A 12,277-nucleotide genomic window follows, 5' to 3' on the forward strand; every position below is an offset into this window, starting at 1 on the left:
CTAGGAACGTTAATGGATCCCAAGCCATATTTAGGGCACTCAGACATCAAGGTGAGTCTCTACATGACATAGATAAATAAGGGTCTACAGCTCCTAGCACAATGGGGTCCTGATCTATGATTGGGAAGCCTAAGTGCTACCATAATACAAATAAAAAGTGTCCAAATACATTTGCAGGTTTTAATTGAATGACTATTATTCTAATTTAACATCTCACACTGGCTTTTAAGCCTGATAGAGGGTTGATCTTAGGTTTGAATGGATGATGTCTCTCAATCTTTTGGGCTTTTATTCCAGGGACGTTCGTAGTTTCTAAATCCAAAAAGGACCATTGTGATCATCTGGTCTGACCTCCTGCATGAGACAGACCATAGAACGTCCCCAAAATATAGTAATTCCTGTTTGAACCAACAGCCTCTCTTTTTAGAAAAATATCCAATCCCATTCTAGGCTCTGAGGAGCCATTTTAGCATAATGGCAGGCAAAATCCAAAATCTGTAAGAAGTGTTTTTTGATTTTAGGGCCGATCCATCTCTAGCTGGCGTGATGCTGAACAGGATTCGTTTAAACTGACTGCAAAGTGGTCAACCTGCCAGTTAACAAGACTCTTTAGTCATCTTAGAACACGACACAATTTTATAATGAAGAGAAGCTCCTTGGATGGGAATTTCAGAAGGCTGAGCACCCATAGTACCAAATGGAATCAGAGAAAGAACAAATTAGGTGATGCTGATCTTTCTGTAGCAGAGGGAACAGAGAACACCCAATGGCCAAAGACAGTCCCATCAGAAGCACATCTCAAATTCCAAAGAGAAGAATCTATAACACACGTATGTTGTATTGCTAATGACAATTTTTGTGACAATGACCTTTCATAGAGGCTGAAACGTCTGGCAAAAGGATTCCTATGAGAGTAATATGTGTAGATAAAGAAAGTCCTTCCCTATCATACAGGAGATCAGAGATGGGAAACATCACTGAATGGAGATTTTGTCTTTCTTCAACTCCAAATAAATCTAACAAACAAACAAACAAAACAGTACCTAAGGAACTTTAGCATCATGCTGTTCTGTATTGTCAATCAGCTGCCAAAATGTAAAGAAAACTCTATATTCAGATACTATTTCAGAATGCACAGACAGTGCCTCAGTTAGCCATGCGGCGTGTGTGCTGTGAGCCAACTGCACCCCAGAAATATATGGGGCATGTGAAGTTAAGTCACAGAAGTGAACAGGTCATCGCTAAATTACACAACAAAATAAAATGTGAGGCGCTCCCGCGACAGCGTTTGGTTTTTGCTTTGGAAATTGGTCTCCCGTACAGAAAATCCTATCTGCCTATTTGGGGAGAGGACACAATAGCTGAATGCAAAAAGAAAAGGAGTACTAGTGGCACCTTAGAGACTAACCAATTTATTTGAGCATAAGCTTTCGTGACCTACAACTCACTTCATTGGATGAAAACCTTCAGTGGCTAGTTCATGTGATCAACCTTCTGTCTTTTACCAATGCTAGCTTGTCTCACTCTGAGTTTATTGTACTAAATTTTCAAGTGACTAGTGATTTTGGGTGCCCAACCTGAGATAAGTTAAATGGGCCTGATTTGCAGAGAGTGACTGCTCTGGCCTTTCTGGAAAAAAAAAAACCAAACAGATCCCCAGATGCTCTTTGGAGTTGGACACACTAAAATTTAGACCTTTTTTTAATAAGAAAATCTCTGTTACAGCAGAAAATTTTGAATCTCTTTGGAAGGCTTAAAAAATGCAGGGGGAGACATGCAGAAAATTAATTACAATGGTCAGGAAAATGAATTGTCACTTAAAATAATCCATTTTATTTTGTTGGATTTAACAGTTTTCCTACAAGGTTAGCACTAGAGCAAAGTGTATACTGAAAAAAACCACCTCTAAATGTTGACTATTTTAAAGCATCTGTTTAGATTGTGTTCACTCTTGTGCTGTGTTTGCTGTTCCCAGAAACAGCGAATTTTAAGTGATTTTTGGAGACTTTTCACAGGAGGGGAAGTCATAGCCATGCTGACAGAGTTCAGTAAGCTTATACACCCCTTAATTCTCTCTTATGCCCTCAAAAGCCCTTCAGTGGGATTTACTGATGCGTCCAAAGTAGAGTTGGATAGAAAACAAATGTTTTCCTATTAACAATGTTGAAGAAAATGAATAAAAAGTAATTTCCATGACAACTCAGTGGGAAAAATTGAGTTTTTGTTCAAAACTGAATTTTTTTTTCAGTTTCTGGCAAATTGAAAACCAAAAATTTAACCCCAACTAAAAATATGTTTGAGAACATAAATAAAAATTTTCAAGGGAAGAGGACATGTTTTGTGAACATTTACATGTAGTAAAAAACCCAATTATTCATCAATAAAAGCTTTGATGGAATATTTTTGACCAGTCCTACTGCTTAGGACTTGTGCTTGTCCTCTGTCCAGAGGGGAATTTCACTAAGAAAGCACAGTGTTATGTATAAAAAGAAGAGGATCCACACCAGAAACCTGACACTAATATTTTGGCTCATCTGCCAAGGGACAGAATCATATTATGTGACCTATCTATCGAATCAAAATGAATGTACCTGGTTAAAAGTTAGAATATCGAACAGTCATGATGACTGACAATGCTGGTGCATGATCAGTAGACAAAGAATTTTTCACCAAAACTAGCTGGTGAATCATTTTGAATCAGTAAAAAGTTTGGAAAAAAATTGTATTCTGCTTGCAGACAAATGAAGAGAAAGAGAGGCAAAAGCCATTTGCTGCCAATTACATGACCAACTTTAATTACCATCTAGTATTTTTCAGTATAGCATAAGTACCGCTAACACAATCGGAAAAGGATGTATAGGTGGGCATGAAGTGAAAATTAAGCTTGCTAGTAAAAATGTAAAAGTCACTGATGTATGAAAGTAATTACAATGGAATTTTTACATCTATTGGTTCCTTATAAAAAGATGTTAACTTATTTTCACCTCCAGTTCCAGCACACACTGACATAATACAATTTCACAAATTTCAGGTAACAAAGGACTTTGCACTGTTATTAATCCAGGAGCAAATGAGAGAGAGAAGGAAAAAAGAAAACTTAGCTAACCCTGTCACATTGTGATGAAGAAGATAATCAGTGGCATTTATATTATCTGTGCACTTAGCAAAACGAATAAATGACAGAATCACATATCAACATATTCGATCTGTTAAGAGTCAATGATACCTTAAAAAAGGAGAATCTTTCCATTAACTTCAGTGGGTTTCAATGGGTTCTTTAAGAATTGCATTTGCAAACCATTCTTTGACCGAGGAACATGTTTTGCCTGTGTCATTTCTACACCAAACCAGGCACATCATAGGTTAAAGCCATTTCTAGAATAGCTGATCATTTTACAACTTGTCCATATCAACCAAAGTTCATTTGTCAAGTTTTTATCATGGCATCTATCATTATATTAGAATGCCAGATCCTAAAAGATGCTGAGTGTCTCCAACTCTCACTGACTTCAATAAGACTGTCAATAAAAAAGCCTCATGAATCTCAAGTGTTAATGTGCCCACCACCTTACTATCTTGGACCACTATGGTTTGGAGACAAAAGATTAAACAATACAAGAAGTCTCCCCACTCTCCATCACAGCAAGAACAATTGTATTTACAGAAAAGAGGTTGGAAGACTTCATTGACAATTACTGAAATGTGTCCCGTACATACAAGGGCCAGATTCTCAGCTGGTATGTCAGATTACATCAGCTGTGGATCTAGCGTGCATGCATGCCGTAAGAACAGAGACATTTTTCCTTGTAGTGTGTCAGTTAATGCTTAAAATCAGTATGTGCACCATGCAGTGTGACTGTTGTTTTTTCCTAGAGCTGGCCAGGAATTTTCCAGATAAACCTTTTTTCAATCGGAAAACATCGATTTGTTGAAACCAAAACTGTGCAAGAAAGGGTTGGTTTCAATGAATTTCCCAATTTGAAAAAAGTTCCAATATTTAACAAAAAGGTTCCACGTTTTTGTTAAAATGAAAAGTTTCTTTTTTTATTCAAAATGACTTTTCATATCAAAATTAGTTAATTTATACTAAAAATTGTTAAAATCAACAAATGAAACATTTTGAAATTATTGAACAAAATGTTTTGATTGACCCCATTTAATTATTTTTTTTTGCATTATTGGTTCGTGAAAATGTTCAAAATGTTGGCTTTTTGTCATGGTTCAGGAGAGAGGAGACGTTTGAAATCGTAAACTCTTGTGGGATGGGAAAATCATATCCCACCCATCTCTAGTTTTATCTATTCTCCATGTGATCGCTGTGTAATAGCATTGCACTGCTACATAAAAGAAATAGGTTTGGAATAGAAATTACCTCAGACCCTTGGGATAATGCAGGCAAGTAGTGCATAAATATTACGCAGTATGTCTCTGAGGCAGGATTGTCAGACCACTCATCCTCAAATAACAGTCTTTGGATGATCCATGAAATGGCATAATTCATGTCCTAGAAGAAAGCTCCTTACTCAGACCCTCTTCTCATTGTCTGGAAAGGAGGAGAAGATAGTACAATAGCATATTGCACTATTGGCAGAATGGGGAGCCAGATATCATCCACCAAAATGAGACGATAGCTCCCAGAATCCCACTTGCCAAGGGGCTCCTATTAACTGGTCTCTGTTAATTGCAATATTCACCCTTCACATTCATTTTAGGGTTTCAGAGTAACAGCTGTGTTAGTCTGTATTCGCAAAAAGAAAAGGAGTACTTGTGGCACCTTAGAGACTAACCAATTTATTTGAGCATGAGCTTTCGTGAGCTACAGCTCACTTCATCGAATACACAGCGTGGAAGCTGCAGAAGACATTATATACACAGAGACCATGAAACAATACCTCCTCCCACCCCACTCTCTTGCTGGTAATAGCTTATCTAAAGTGATCATCAAGTTGGGCCATTTCCAGCACGAAATGGCCCAACTTGATGATCACTTTAGATAAGCTATTACCAGCAGGAGAGTGGGGTGGGAGGAGGTATTGTTTCATGGTCTCTGTTTATATAATGTCTTCTGCAGTTTCCACGGTATGCATCCGATGAAGTGAGCTGTAGCTCACGAAAGCTCATGCTCAAATAAATTGGTTAGTCTCTAAGGTGCCACAAGTACTCCTATTCATTTTCTGAGCGCTGAATACGGTTGGTGACATTATTGATGATACCAAAGCATATTGCATGCTTCAGGGAAGCATTTCCCTTGAGGTTAGATGGTTTTGATTTAAACTGAACTGGTTAACTGATGGTTGATTCCCAGGTTAGGGTCACAGAGTCATTTGCAATGAAAATAATTGGTAATAAAACAAAAACACAACAGACTCCCTCACCTCACACACCAGAACTGCTTAAGCCCATTGTCCTTTATCCTATTAGAAACCTTGAGAAAAGAGTTGCTTGGTCAAGGGGTGACCTCAGCTGGTAGATGACAGATTTGGACTGATTAGGAGCTATGGAGTGTTTGTTTTGCAAGGCCATAGGCTAAAAATCAGTAGCAGAATGAATCTCACAAGTGATTTCAAGGAAGGCACTGAATCCACCTAAAACACTGTTAAGTGCTTTCAGAGTAATAGCCGTGTTAGTGATGAAGTGAGCTGTAGCTCACGAAAGCTTATGCTCAAATAAATTGGTTAGTCTCTAAGGTGCCACAAGTACTCCTTTTCTTTTTGTTAAGTGCTTTGAATCTTCAGAGGGGAATCCCAGGTGGTGAAACCAGGGATGAACAATCTGGCAAAGAGAACAGGAGTACTTGTGGCACCTTAGAGACTAACAAATTTATTTGAGCATAAGCTTTCGTGGGCTACAGCCCACTTCATCGGATGCATGCAGTGGAAAATACAGTCGGGGGATTTTATATACACAGAGAACATGAAACAATGGGTGCTACCATGCACACATGCATAATGAGAGTGATCAGTTAAGGTGAGCTATTAGCAGCAGGAGAGAAAAAAAACCTTTTGTAGTGATAATCAAGATGGGCCACTTCCAGCAGTTGACAAGAACGTGTGAGGAACAGTAGGGGGGAAAATAAACATGGGGAAAGTTTTACTTATGCTCAAATAAATTGGTTAGTCTCTAAGGTGCCACAAGTACTCCTTTTCTTTTTGCGAATACAGACTAACACGGCTGTTACTCTGAAACCTGTTACTTTGTGTAATGACACATCCACTCCCAGTCTTTATTCAAGCCTAATTTAATGGTGTCCAGTTTGCAAATTAATTCCAATTCAGCAGTCTCTCATTGGAGTCTTTTTTCAAGTTTTTTTGTTGTAATATTGCGATGTTTAGCTCTGTAATCAAGTGACCAGAGAGATTGAAGTGTTCTCCGACTGGTTTTTGAATGTTATAATTCTTGACCTCTGATTTGTGTCCATTTATTTTTTTACGTAGAGACTGTCCGGTTTGACCAATGTACATGCCAGAGGGGCATTGCTGGCACATGATGGCATATATCACATTGGTAGATGTGCAGGTGAACGAGCCTCTGATAGTGTGACTGATGTGATTAGGCCCTATGATGGTGACCCGTGAATAGATATGTGGACACAGTTGGCAACGGGCTTTGTTGCAAGGATAGGTTCCTGGGTTAGTGTTTTTGTTGTGTGGTGTGTGGTTGCTGGTGAGTATTTGCTTCAGGTTGGGGGGCTGTCTGTATGCAAGGACTGGCCTGTCTCCCAAGATCTGTGAGAGTGATGGGTTGTCCTTCAGGATAGGTTGTAGAGCCTTGATGATGCGATGGAGAGGTTTTAGTTGGGGGCTGAAGGTGATGGCTAGTGGCGTTCTGTTACTTTCTTTGTTGGTCCTGTCCTGTAGTAGGTGACTTCTGGGAACTCTTCTGGCTCTGACACTCTGTTTTTTCACTTCAGCAGGTGGGTATTGTAGTTTTAAGAATGCTTGATAGAGATCTTGTAGGTGTTTGTCTCTGTCTGAGGGGTTGGAGCAAATGCGGTTGTATCGTAGAGCTTGGCTGTAGACAATGGATCATGTGGTGTGGTCTGGATGAAAGCTGGAGGCATGTAGGTAAGTATAGCGCTCAGTAGGTTTCCGGTATAGGGTGGTGTTTATGTGACCATCGCTTATTAGCACAGTAGTGTCCAGGAAGTGGATCTCTTGTGTGGACTGGTCGAGGCTGAGGTTGATGGTGGGATGGAAATTGTTGAAATCATGGTGGAATTCCTCAAGGGCTTCTTTTCCATGGGTCCAGATGATGAAGATGTCATCAATGTAGTGCAAGTAGAGTAGGGGCATTAGGGGATGAGGGCTGAGGAAGCGTTGTTCTAAGTCAGCCATACCTTCAGCCCCCAACTAAAACCTCTCCAGTGCATCATCAAGGATCTACAAGAACAGACTCCAACGAGAGACTGCTGAATTGGAATTAATTTGCAAACTGGACACTATTAAATTAGGCTTGAATAAAGACTGGGAGTGGATGTGTCATTACACAAAGTAAAACTATTTTCCCATGTTTATTTTCCCCCCCTACTGTTCCTCACATGTTCTTGTCAACTGCTGGAAATGGCCCATCTTGATTATCACCACAAAAGGTTTTTTTCCTTGCGTGCTGATAATAGCTCACCTTAACTGATCACTCTCCATTATAGCGTGCATGGTAACACGCATTGTTTCATGTTCTCTATGTATACAAAATCGTCCTACTGTATTTTCCACTGCACGCATCCAATGAAGTGGGCTGTAGCCCACGAAAGCTTATGCTCAAATAAATTTGTTAGTCTCTAAGGTGCCACAAGTACTCCTGTTCTTTTTGCGGATACAGACTAACATGGCTGCTACTCTGAAATCTGGCAAAGGAAGATAAAGAAAGGCACCTCAGCAAAGCTGTGATGTTGAATTTTAGGTTTGCATGCTAGACAGAATGAATTTATTTATCTAACTAGGTAACCGGATGGCCCTCGTCCCCTTACCATGTACGTGCCTTGACGTTTTGTGGGCTCAGAAATATAATGTAATATTTATATTGCATTTGCAGACATCAAGCATAAAACTTAATAGAATAGCATTCTTTAAAGACAGGGAGACTGAGGTGGAAGGCCAGACTGTCAAAGGTATTTAGGTACCTAAAAGTGAAAATAGGCACCTTGTGGGATTTTCAAAAGCTCCTAACCAGGTTAGGTGCCTAAGTCCCATTGATATTAACTGGTTAATTTCAGTCAATAGGAGTTAGACCCCTAACCTGCCTAGGTTCTTTTGAAAATCCCACTAGGTGCCTATCTGCACTTTTAGGTACCTAAATACCTTGGACATTTTGGCTCAGAGTACTTAAATGCTCCAGGTGACAGAGTGAATTTGTAGCAGTGCCTGGGATAGAAACCAAACACCCTGACTTCTATTTTCATGTTTTAATTCTCCATCTCCTGTTTCATGCACAAGAACAGTTCAGAAAACACTTAAAAAAAAAAAGAAGATAAAAAAAGCTTGTCCTGCACCACTAAGTACACTGTGTAACAGGCATGTAATCCCTTGTCCTTCCCTAAAAAATAAGTGAATCACAGTCACAAGGACCTGAAAGAATAATGAAAGCCATTTTCCTTTTTAAATCTGTGGCCTGAGATTGTAATTTGACAATTGTAGGCTCCCCTGGAATTTAGATGTCTGACCATCCCATCTTGGTAGGAAGGCAATAAAAAAATCGGAGTCATTTACCAATCTGATAAAGTGCTATTCTGTGGCAGATAAGAACCTAAGAATGGACATACAGGATCAGATCAATGGTCCATCGAGCCCAGAATCCTGTCCTCAGACAGTGGCCAGGTGCTTCAGAAGGAATGAACAAAACAGGGCAATTATCAAGTGATCCGTCCCCCTGTCACCCAGTCCCAGCTTCTGACAATGACAAAAGATGATGATGAAAGAAATACCAGTTCCTTGAAAAGACGGACAAGTCAGCACTGAGATATATACTGCAGAATAACCTTCTGGTAGAAGAATTATAACACACAAATTACAACGCACATGCAATTGTCCAAGTGGCAGTTTTCCACTGCCATTTAGCAGGCATTTATTACAGCCTAGCTATGCTCCAGTTACAGCAGCTCCTTTGTCAGGGTGAAAGATGATGGAATGGGGGCTCCCATTTTCAAAAGCAGCAGGAGAGCTACGACAGCAAACATTTGGGTCACTGTTAGATTGTCTCACTAAAAAATTAGGCTCTCCATTCTTCACTACGCTGATGATCACCTTATGGAATCATCCTTGCACCTTCAGAGTGGGATTGGAGTTAAACAGCTCTGTCACCTCTTGCTGTCAGTTCTGGTTTACACTGTCAGTGAGACAAGGTTAGTGAAAATTCAGTGAATGTTCAGTGAAAATTATCACCATCTTCTCATGCAAACTATCCCCATTAATCGGTAACCAATGATAAACGCCATTCTGAAAAATAGTCTCCTGTCATTCACCTAACCAGCAACCTAATGAAAACACATCACACCCCGAAAGCAGTTCTGAATAAAGAAACTGTTGCCTTATAATTGTGATGATGTCAAAACACTTCTAGAGAGAACACTTTCCCGTCACTTTTCACATGGATATAGATATGTCTTTTTTGTTCCATTATGATGTTATTTCTTCACATCATTTTAAGGCACATTATTAATACTTTTGATTGAACAGCTTTAAGCTTTACTACAAGCAAATTATCATAGTAGTAACCGTCCACCCCTATTTCCTACAATTTATGATTGAAAGCTTTGGGCTATATTCATACATGATGTAAAAGTGGGTGTAAGTTAAGCATTACTAATAAGTCAGGGCTGGCATGCTTTATCCGACACTTCCATTACACCTTGGATATTTTTCATATTTTGAGCCCCACCCTTCCATCCTTTCTGCAGATAAGTTACCCCAATTATTATTCACTTTCTGAGATGTAATACACACACTGATTCTCATGACCCCTGACTTTGCCTTTATCACTTGCTCATCCATAATATTATCAGTTCATAGAGGGTATATTTTTATTGGTTCTCTGACCATGCCCACTCCTTGAGATCACTCTTCCCAGATGGCAGTATAAAATAAGGAATATTTTGGAGGCACAGCAAGGTACACACCTACCAGGTACTACTGCCCCTGCACACTGATCCTGTGCAAAATCTATCCCACTAGCTATCTATCTTAAGTACTTATACAGCCCGCATTACCGTAGTACCTGAGCACCTCAATCTGCAACCTATTTATCCTCACAACAACCCTGAGAAGTAGGGAAATCTATTATCCCCATTTTACAGGCGGGGAACCAAAGCACAGAAAACTAAGGCCTTGGCCATAGGTGTGGAGTGATTCTTGCATTTGGGGAGGCTGGGCATGAGTGCTGGAAGCTCCCTAGAAGTGGGGGGCCCACAGGCGCCTGGACTATGGCCCCGCCTCCTGCTCCACCCTAAGGCTTCGCCCCCACTTGGACTCTTCCCCCTGAGGTCCTACTCCCACTTTGCCTCTTCCCGCCAGAACCCCCATGCCCACGACTCTCCGCCCCCCCCCCAAAGTCCCCCTTGCCCAACGCTTGCTCCTCTCCATCCCCTACCCCGAGGCCCCTCTGCCCACTCCTCTCCGAGTGATTTGGGGGGGAGGGCTCAGGGGAAGAGGTGGAGTGGAGACAGGAAGAGGCAGAGCCTGGGCAGGGCCACAGTGTGGGTGCTGGTGACCCCGCCAACTTCTCAGGAGCTTCTGGCAGTGGTGCTCCAAAGGCGGTGTGCTGGCACATCTCCAAAGGGATGTGCGCTGCATCTGGCATTTCTTGCCCAGTTGGGGAGGCTGAGCCTCCCCAAGCCTCTTATATCCGTCACCCATGGCCCTGGCTACACCTTATGGCAGCGTATAGAGTACAGGCATTACGCATGTAGCAACACGCCACAGTAAAAGAATAGCTACATGCCGCAGTGAAAGGCTTGCCAGAGTCTTTCCCAGCTGCCCCACAGCAGCCACAGGCTTTCCCTGCGGTGAGGAAAGGCTTTGGCACAGGGGAGGCAGCGGAACACTACACTGTTAAAAATAGCAGTGTAGGACTGCTTGGGTCTCCAGACCGCCACCGAGAGTATATACACTAGGGTTCAGGCACGTAAGCCATTCTATTTGCCAAAGTCACGCCTCACCATCTACACTGCTATTTATACTCGTGCTAGCTAGGTGTGCCATGTCAGTACTCTACACAGTGCTGTAAATGTAGATGTACATTAAGTGACTTGCCCGAGGTTACATAAGAAATTTGTTGCAGAGCAGGAAACTGAACCTGAGTCTTCCCCTTCCCAGGTTGGTGCCTTAGCCATTGGGCCACCCTTCACCCCTTCTATTATTTTTGTCTATAATTCCCAGATCTCAAGAACATCTCCACAGTAAAATCCATTTACACTATGAATTCCTTAAAATATAAGGGCGAAAAAACTTTGTCTTATTGGTGTCCCGAAGTTGTTTGCTAATGTCAACACTGTAACAACATGTCACTTGCATCTGCAAATGTGCCTTTGAAATATTAATACCCAAGAGCAAACTGAAGTCAGATGAAAATAATATTTTAAATGTCATTCATTCTTCCTTTTTTAAAAAACATTTGCTGTAAAGCTTATTATTTAACTACTTGTGTTTTATTGGTAAAAACAAATATGTAAAAGCTTACGCACCAGTGAAAACACTTTCTAAATAAAACAAACAAATCCTAACTAAACAAAAAATTGATTTTCATCTAAATTAGGAGCCAGATCTTGCTCAGACTGAGAAATCAGTGGTGAATATCCCATTGACTTTAACAGATATAGGACTTGGCCCTTATTGGGCAATTTCTTAAGCAAAAATAAAATCAGTTTTGGCCTGCTTAGTTCTATTTTATTATAAACATCTGCACAATAACAAAGTGCAAAGTATTCAAAACTAGATCATGCACTGCCTCTCAGCAGCCGCTAATTCCTTCCCCACAACCCTCGGTGCATGGGAAAGGCATCACATGCACGAAACCCGTTCTCCATTCTTTACATAAAAGAAAGACGTAAGATCCACATGCACACTGAAGTAGGTAAAATCAGTGGAAAGGAGAGGTACAATTTAATAGCATCCTAATGTAACACACTGGAAAGCCTCTTGAATGTCTAACTGTTTGGTGTGCTACTACTTCAAAGGTTAGGTAATTGAAAGTACCTTCACAAAGCACTGATTTACGTAAGAAAACAAGCTTTCATATAATTTTAAGAATGTTTGTTAGACTTTTTAAAGCATGAATTTAATTATTG

The sequence above is a fragment of the Lepidochelys kempii genome, chromosome 14, assembly GCF_965140265.1.
Source record: "Lepidochelys kempii isolate rLepKem1 chromosome 14, rLepKem1.hap2, whole genome shotgun sequence".
Taxonomy (NCBI): domain Eukaryota; kingdom Metazoa; phylum Chordata; order Testudines; family Cheloniidae; genus Lepidochelys; species Lepidochelys kempii.